The following is a 9,481-nucleotide window of genomic DNA, read 5'->3' on the forward strand; positions in this document are numbered from 1 at the left end:
AGCAAAGCTTCACTGTGAAACAGGCCAACGGTCAGGAGTTGGAAGCGACTGGAATTGGGACTGTGTATCTTGAAAGTCTGAACTTGACTATAAGCGATGTTTACCTGGTTCCAGAACTGAGATTTAATCTGCTGAGCGTGTCGCAGATTGCAAAGAAAGGACTGAAACTGTCCTATGATGCTAAAAGCTGCAAGATCTACAAAGATGGAGAACTGTTTCTTACTGCCAAAGAGAAAGATGGACTGTATTTGTTGACTTTTGATCAAAGTGATTACATGAAATGTAATTCTGATGTTTCTAACGAAATCTCTCTTGCAGGTGTGACCAGTGTGAGCACCAGGAAGGTGTCGAAGAAGGTCAACAGAGCATTTCAGCGAGTGTATGCTGATGTGATTGGTCCTCTAGAACCATCTAGAGGCGGTGCAAAATATTACCTTGTGTGTGTGGATTGTTGCACAAATTATTCTTGGGTTTATATGATGGAGAAACCGCAAGAAACTTTAGAAAAGTTTCAGGAGTTTTGTGACAAGGTTAAAAGTATGCATGATGCTAACATTGATTGTCTTTTCACAGATGACAAACAAGTTTTTCTGTTACAGAAGTTTCAGAAGTTCCTGGATGGAAAAGGGATAGACCACAAAGTGGCAGTCTCGCAAGAAGCGTGGAACAGGGGGGTCTGTGTAAAAGTGAACAAAGAATTGCAAAAGGGGATGAATGCGCAATTGCTGAGTTCACATTTGCCACATGAATATTGGGCCGAATCACTAGCGTCCTATCTTCATGTGTGGCTGAGAAAGGTCTCAACAGAGTTGGGATGTTCTCCTTTTGAGAAGCTGTTCAATAGAAAACCTTCTGTTGCCTATTTTAAGGTTTTCGGGTCTCATGTGAGAACAGAAGCTCCAGGTGGAGTAAAGAATGCCAGAGGCATTTTTGTGGGTTATGAAAAGGGTCTCTACAGAGTAATTTTGTCTGAATCTGGTCAGGTGATTCTCACAAAGTTCCTAGAGAGTGCTCCAGAGCGAGAGCGGGTTGTAGAACAAACATTTCCCACAGGAAACGATGATGATGATGATGATGAGTTTGATCTTATTGAGTTCAGTAGTACTGATGATGACAGCGATAGCTCAGACAGCTCAGTTGTCACAGTCGTTGAGAGGAAATCTCACACAATGGATAGACCTTCACAGATGAAGGAAGAACCACTGATAGCTACTGGTTCTCAACAGAGTCCAAAGGTTGAACCAGTGAGCACAGAGGATCAGAACCTCTTACGTAGGTCTGAGAGAGCAACGAAGGGTGTACCACCAAAGAGGTACTCAAAAGAGTTTGCTAACTTAGCTGTTGCATGTGTTGCTATTGTTAACAACTCAAAGCAGGTTGAAGCAGTGTCTAAGTCAGAGACAAAGACACAACAGAGAGTAGCTAGCCAAGGTAATGCAGAAGCACTCATTCCTTGGAAGCCAGACAACCAGAGAGGTACACTGGTGAAACCAGTGGTGGGTAGTTCCAAGGGTGGAACTGAAACAACAGGGGAATGTTATAAATATAACAACTGTTTGTTTTCTTCTCTGGATGACGCTTTGCTCGCAGCACGCATTGATACTTTAGGGGGAGTATGTTACCATAAAGCACCAATGCTGCAGCAAGCAAAGGCTCCAGCAGCTCAGCCAGCTGCTTGTGGCTGGAAAGCCAGACAGGATGTTTGTGACTGTTGCCATGGAAACAAAGGGGCAGTCCATTCTGTACTGAGCACCGGATGTTAGCTCAGTGTGTGTGTGTGTCATATGACCCGTACTGGATGTACTTGGGAGGAGTTTTCTTCTTGCTGTTGTTGAGTGCAGACATGATTCTCTGTACTGATGTAAGAGGCAGAAATAAATGATGTAAATAGTTTTCTGTCTGCTTCTTTCCCCTCCCTGGGGACACCAAAGGGGAGAGAGGAAGAACGGTGTGTTCCTCTCATACATCTGAGAAGAATCGCCGGACCTCGCCTGCTTATCAGCAGAGGTTGGGAGACGCGGGGAGGTCGACAGGAATATCTGCCGGTGCCTACGCTTGTGGCACATTCCTCTGACCCAGGCAGAATTCATCTGCCATTCTTCCCGGGTGGGTAGATCTTGTGTCTTCCAATACTTTGCAATAAGTATTCTTGCTGCTGTTGTAGCATACTGTCAGGGGCTCAGGAGCAGAGGCACAGGGGAGAGAGGAAATGGAGAGCGAAGGGGAGGAATCTGAGGGCAGCGGAGGGGAGAATGACAGTGACCCGAGAGATTCCATGAGCCTCTCCAGCGAATCAGAAGATTCCCAGAAGGGAGCGCCGATGGTCAGGGCAAGGGGGGTCCCAGGGGGGACGCAACAGAAGCAAAGAGCCAGAGGGGACTCCCAAAGCAGCAGTGAGAGATCAGGACCAGCTTCCCCACCAGAGCGCAGTGGGGGGGAAGAGTCCCATGTGTCAGGGCCAGCGTCTCCTCCAGCAAGGAGAGAAGATGGGTCAGGGCTGACCACGCCTCCAGCGGAGAGTGGGGGAATGGAGGGGAGGTCAGGTCCAGCTAGCCTCCCCGAAGGGGGAAGCAGTGACGGGAGCAGTATAACGATCAGGAGGAAGGTGGCCGGCTGGGCGCGCGCGCCAAGTTCGAATGTACAGGCGCGCGGGACAGCAGAAAACCCGGATTGGGAACCAGGTCCCAAAGCCCGCCGGAGGCAGGGGGAAGACTCAGGGGACTCAGCGTCAGAAGAGTCTAGGAAGGGCAAAACCCCAGCGGACAGGCGGACCCAGAGGAGGAAAGAGCAAAGGAAGAGGTGGAGCAAGGCTAGAGTCTTAAACTGGTGTCTGGGGGGCGGAGATTCAGACGGAGCTTCGGCGGTCTAGAGTTTCAGACGTAGAGCTGCGCGCCGCGGCTGTGAAAGCTAAAATGAACTTCAATAAAGACTGTTTTATATAACAACGAACTGGCGTTGGTCCTTTGTGAGCTGGGACCTAGGGCAGCTCTGACACATATATTAAAAAATTTATATCCTTTAACACCAACTGGCCGACCATGCCCAGGAGAAAGGCCTCTGGTTTCTTCAGAAAGGTATATTTAAATACCTTTTTCATTTCATTATAGATCATCTCCCAGAAAGCCTTAATCCTTGGGCACGTCCACCAAAGGTGAAAGAATGTACCTTCAGCCTCTTTACATTTCCAACATTTATTGTCAGGCAAATGATATATTTTTGCGTGCCTAACTGGTGTCATGTATATCATTTTCACAATATTCTCTCTTAAGGCATTACATGCCGTGAACTTCATACCTGTGGTCCATAACTGTTCCCAGTCAGCCAGCATAATGTTGTGTCCCACATCTTGTGCCCATTTAATCATAGCAGATTTCACCGTTTCATCCTGAGTGTTCCATTTCAACAGCAAGTTATACATTCTTGACAGAGTCTTAGTTTGGGGGTCTAACAGTTCTGTTTCCAATTTTGATTTTTCCACCTGGAAGCCAATCTTCTTGTCCAAATTGTATGCCTCCGTTATTTGATAATAATGAAGCCAATCTCGCACTTTGTTTTTTAGTTTTTCATAGCTCTGCAATTTTAATTTATCTCCCTCTTGTTCCAAAATTTTGGCCATTTAGCCTCCATATTGAGCTTTTTCTGAGCCTTCGCTTCCATTGGTGACAACCACCTTGGGGTTTTATTTTCAAATAAGTCCTTATATCTTATCCAGACATTAAATATTGCTTTCCTGACAATATGGTTTTTAAACTCTTTATGTGCTTTGACCTTATCATACCACAAATATGCATGCCACCCAAATACATTATTGAAACCTCCTAAATCCAAAATGTCTGAGTTTTCAAGAAGCAGCCATTCTTTCAGCCAGCAAAAAGCAGCTGATTCATAGTAAAGTTTGAGGTCTGGCAGGGCAAATCCACCTCTTTCTTTTGCATCAGTTAGTATTTTAAATTTTATTCTGGGCTTCTTGCCCTGCCAGACAAATCTAGAAATATCTCCCTGCCACTTCTTGGCAATACATTCATTTTTATCACAGCAATACGGCCTAGCAATGAAAGCTTCAGATTTGACCATATTTCTAAATCCTTTTTCACTTCCGTCCAGCATTTTTCATAATTATCTTTTTTTTTATTTAAATTTTATTTGAGAAAAATACACATATCATACTACAATACATATATATACTTACGAAGAAAAATCCAAAAAAAAGAAAAGAAAGAAAAAGAAAAAACAAAGAAAAAAGAATAAGACGAAACACAGGACATAAACACTGACAAATAATAAACTTCCGTCCAACTCGGTCTTGGATTACATATCCTTACATTACTTCTGCAGTAGTACTAACATTAGCATTATACATCGAAGGTATTAATTATCGTCTACTGTTAAGTTGTTAATTCCCGTATTAGTCTCAAAATAATTTAAAAATTTAGTCCATTCATCTTTAAGTTTCACTGTATTATTTTGCCTTATTTTTTGTGTTAGTCTCGCTAAATCAATATATTGATATAGCCTCACTTGCCACTCTCCAATCGTGGGTAAATCAGGAGATTTCCATTTTTGCGCTATTAGAATCCTCGCAGCGGCCATGGCATATTGAAAGAAGGTTTGATCTGATTTTTTTATTTCCTTGCCAATCATACCTAAAAGGAACATCTCAGGTATTTTGGGAAAATTATACTTCAAGATTTTTTTCAATTCATCATGGATTTGTCCCCAAAATTCCTTCACTACATCACAGGTCCACCAGATATGGAAGAAAGTCCCAACCTTGTCTTTGCATCTCCAGCAGGTGTTGTCAACAGTTTTATACATCTTTCCTAACTTTGCTGGGGTCAGGTACCAGCGGTACATCATTTTCTCTAAATTTTCTCGAAGGGTTGCACACGCTGTAAATTTCATACCTTTCCTCCAAAGTGTCTGCCATTTATTATATTCGATATTATGTCCGAGGTCTCTGTCCCATTTTACCATCACTCCCTTCACCAAATCCTCTTTAGTGTCCCATTCCAATAATTGTTTATACATTTTGGAGAGGAGTTTATCATTACTCTCTAAGATTTCCATCTGGAATCTTGATTTTTTTTCACTCATCCCCAGTTTCTTGTGCTCACCCCACAGTGCATTAATCTGATGAAAATGTAGCCAATCTTTTATCTTGTCTTTCAACTCATCATAAGGCTTCACCTTCTACCCTTCTTCTGTCTTGACTAAAAGATCCTCATACGTCCATCTTTCACCTGACATATTTATTTTTTTTATTTTGATGATATCAACTGGGGAGAGCCACCAGGGGGTACCTTTTTCAATCAGTTTTTTATACCTATTCCACACTTCCAGTAATGAGCCTCTAACTATATGGTTAGAAAAACCTCTGTGGACCCCACCTTTCTCCTGCCACAGGTAGGCATGCCACCCAAACCTAATATCGAAACCCTCCAAATCTAGCAGATCTGTATTCCTAAGGATGGCCCAGTCCCTTATCCAACATATGCAAGCTGCCTCATAGTAAAGCCTTATATTCGGGACTGCAAAGCCACCTCTCTCTCTTGAGTCTGTTAGGTATCTGAGCTTTATTCTGGCTCTCTTCCCCTGCCATATAAACTTGGACAAGATTTTTTGCCAATTCCTAAAGCGGGTGGTGCCTTTAATTATCGGGATATTTTGAAACAAAAACAATAGTTTCGGAAGAATACACATCTTAATTGCTGCCATCCTCCCTGTCCATGAAAGTTTCAGCCTGTGCCAGGTGTCCAGATCTTTTTTTATTTCCTGCCATACCTTATTATAGTTATCTTCAACCAAATTTATATTTTTCGGTGATAACCAAATTCCCAAGTATTTTACTTTATTCACAATTTTAATACCAATCTTTTGCTCCAGCTGGATTTTATCCTGGTCGGCCAGATTCTTTATTAGAATTTTTGTTTTCTTCCTGTTTAATCTAAATCCTGACAATCTGCCAAAATCCTCCAATAATTCTACCACCCTGCTGGCACTGTCCACTGGATTCTCCAAGGACAAGACCAGGTCATCGGCATAAGCCTTCAGCTTGAATTCTTTCATAATTATCTTTGAATAAATTCACATTCTTGGCAGTCATATTAACCCCCAGGTATTTCACTCTCTTAACCAATGTTAAACCTGTCTCCTTCTGAAACCTCTCCCTCTCAGTCACTGTTAGATTTTTCTCTAAAACCTTAGTTTTTAACTTACTCAACTTGAATCCTGCAACCTGACCAAATTCTTGAATCAGTTCCAATACTCTTTTAGTACTAGATTCTGGCTCCTGTAATGTCAGTACTAGATCACCAGCAAATGCTTTCAATTTGTACTGTTAGGCTCCGACTTGTATACCGTTAACCAATTGGTCCCTTCTAATCATATTTAAGAGAACCTCCAGGACCGATATAAAAAGCAATAGGGAAATTGGGAACCTTGTCGTGTTCCCTCCAGCACCATAATTCAAAATCATCAATTCTCCATCGATCAGCCTTCTTTATGGTCCGGCTCTCACTTCCATACATCACTACTGGGAAAACCATAGCTTTAACTATACGGACCTTTGTTGGCAAGGTGATATCTCTGCTTTTTAAGATGCTGTCTAGGTTTGTCATTGCTTTTCTCCCAAGAAGCAGGCGCTTTTTAATTTCGTGACTGCTGTCACCATCTGCAGTGATCATGGAGCCCTAGAAAGTAAAATCTCTCACTGCCTCCATTTCTTCCTCTTCTATTTGCCAGGAGGTGATGGGACCAGTGGCCATCATCTTCGGTTTTTTGATGTTGAGCTTCAGACCATATTTTGCGGTCTCCTCTTTCACCCCCATTAAGAGGTTAATTCCTCCTCGCTTTCTGCCATCAAGGTTGTGTCATCTGCATATCTGAGGTTGTTGATATTTCTTCCGGCAATCTTAATTCTGGCTTGGGATTCATCCACTCCAGCCTTTCGCATGTTGAATTCCGCATATAAGTTAAATAAGCGGGGAGCAATATACAGCATTGTTGTAAAGGTAAAGTAAAGGTACCCCTGCCCGTACGGGCCAGTCTTGCCAGACTCTAGGGTTGTGCACTCATCTCACTCTATAGGCCGGGAGCCAGCGCTGTCCGCAGACACTTCCGGGTCACGTGGCCAGCGTGACAAGCTGCATCTGGCGAGCCAGCGTAGCACACGGAACTGTTAGGATACTGCCAGGGAGATAAAGTCCATCTGAGCCCCCATGCCGGCTGCCGGACGATCCATCGACCTCCCGTAGATTCAGTATCAGCAATTAGCGACACGAAGCCTAAGAAATAGCTTGCCACATTCTTGGGCTGGTGCACACTCTGTCAGCAGAATTCACACAGCAAAAGTTGCACTCAGGAGAGTATCATTTAGAATGTTTATTCAGCGTTGGTCAGAACAAAGAACAAACATGACTGCCTGCTAGCGTGTTCTGGCGCAGAGAGAGAGAAAACGAAAGCAATAGCAAACATAAACATCCTGTAAAAGGAAATGTGCAGACTCTGTGACTCACAAGCCTGCTCTCTCTTAAGGTGGAACGGAAATATCCTAACATCCTCCCCCTTTCCGTGTAACCTGTAGTACCTGTGGTTCAACCCAATTGCAACCTCTGTACGTAAACCTTAAGTTGTTCTCTGTTAACAACCTTAGACAACAGATCAGCAGGAATTTCATTTCCTGCCATGTAGGACACCTGAATCAGTCCTTTCTGAATACACTCTCTTGCACGATGTAGCTTAATCTGCAAGTACTTGGTTCTTTGCTTGCAACTCTCTGAGTTCAGCAAAGCCAAACAGGATCTATTGTCTTGATACACTTGTATAGGACATTTCACAGTAACCCCAATGTCCTTAAACAGTTGCATCAACCATTCACAATCCATGAGTGAAAATGACAAAGCATTGAGTTCTGCTTCACAGGAACTTAGGCTCACTGTCGTCTGCTTTTTGCACAGCCAGTCAAACAGACAGTGGTTGTACATGTAGCACACTCCAGAAGTGCTTGTACCATCCGTGGTGTCACTTCCAAAACTTGCATCTGCAAAGATTTCAAGACCTCCAGTCTTCTGACTGGTGAACCTCAGCCTGTAGTGCATAGTCTCTTTCAAATAGCGGGCTATGCGCTTCAGAGCTTTCCAATCCTGAACAGTAAAATTGTTAGCATGTCTGCTAAGCAGGTTAGTGCTTACAACAATGTCAGGTCTTGAGCAGTTACAGATAGGCAGCCGTGTTGGTCTGCCATAGTCAAAACAAAAAATTTTTTTCCTTCCATTAGCACCTTAAAGACCAACTAAGTTAGTTCTTGGTATGAGCTTTCGTGTGCATGCATCTGTGCATGCATGTGTGTATCTGAAGAAGTGTGCATGCACACGAAAGCTCATACCAAGAACTAACTTAGTTGGTCTTTAAGGTGCTACTGGAAGGTCTTGAGCATCTAGCAATGAAATTCAACTTGCCTAGAATGCATCTGTACAGCGTAGTGTCAGAAAACGCTTCAGCAGTACCATCTACCTGGTAACCTATCACCATCGGTGTGTCTGCTGGGTTTGCATCAACCAAATTCAACCTGGTTAATACATCAGCAATTTTCTGTGTTTGGTGTACCAGAAAATTACCTGCTTGGTCCCTCTCCACCTGCAGAGAAAGATAGTTGGATACCTCACCAAGATCCTTCATGTCAAAGTGCTCCTTCAGTTGAGCTAGGGTGCTTTGGTAAAAAGCCTGATTCTTCCAAAACATCAAAAGATCATCAACAAAACATAAACAATACAGTTTGTTTTGCCCCTCCTCCTTGACAAACACACATGGATCAGCTTTGCCCTGGTGAAAACCTAGAGAAAGCAATGTCTCAGTGAGTTTTGTGTTCCAACACCTGGCACTCTGCTTGAGACCATATAAGGATTTCCGCAGTTTACAGACCATTCCCTTCTGTATCTGCATTCCATCAGGTGGAAGCATGTACAGCTGCTCCTCCAAAATCCCGTACAAAAAAGCTGTATTAATGTCATGATGGGAAACATGCAGTTTCTCCTCTGCAGCTATCTTGAGCATCAGGCCGAATGGCCTCATATTTGATGGTGGGCGAGTAGGTCTCGTGGTAATGCTGTCCTGGTACCTGTGAAAAACCTCTGGCAACCAATCTGGCTTTGTGTCTGACAACCTTGCCATTCTGATCTGTCTTGGCCTTGAAGACCCATTTGCTGCCAACCAGTCTCATTCCTGGGACTACCAGTACCAATTCCCAAGTTTGGTTCCTATTCAAGGAATCAACTTCAGCCTTCATGGCATTTAGCCAAGGCTCAGCATCTTTAGAGGTTAACTCCTGAACCTCTTTGAAGCTTGAAGGTTCCCACACCTTCTCTGAGCTACTAAGAACAGCAGTTGCCGTCTTAGCAAACTCATCAGCAAATCTCTTTGGAGGTCTGCTTTTGGTCGCCCTTTCAGACCTGCGAACTAGACGTAAGTCTTCTGGATTCATCTC

At 43.4% G+C, this 9,481-nt stretch overlaps 1 long non-coding RNA gene across 1 annotated transcript; it reads left to right on the forward strand.

Annotated features, from left to right (window-relative positions):
• The first annotated feature begins 2,091 nt into the window (after positions 1-2,091).
• Positions 2,092-2,945, forward strand: LOC308470247. The gene is made up of 2 exons (XR_013982300.1): positions 2,092-2,490; positions 2,539-2,945. It is a non-coding gene; the product is annotated as an uncharacterized lncRNA (long non-coding RNA).
• Positions 2,946-9,481: the final 6,536 nt, after the last annotated feature.

This window comes from Podarcis pityusensis (genome assembly GCF_964106645.2).
Source record: "Podarcis pityusensis genome assembly, chromosome: 2".
In the NCBI taxonomy this organism is placed as follows: domain Eukaryota; kingdom Metazoa; phylum Chordata; class Lepidosauria; order Squamata; family Lacertidae; genus Podarcis; species Podarcis pityusensis.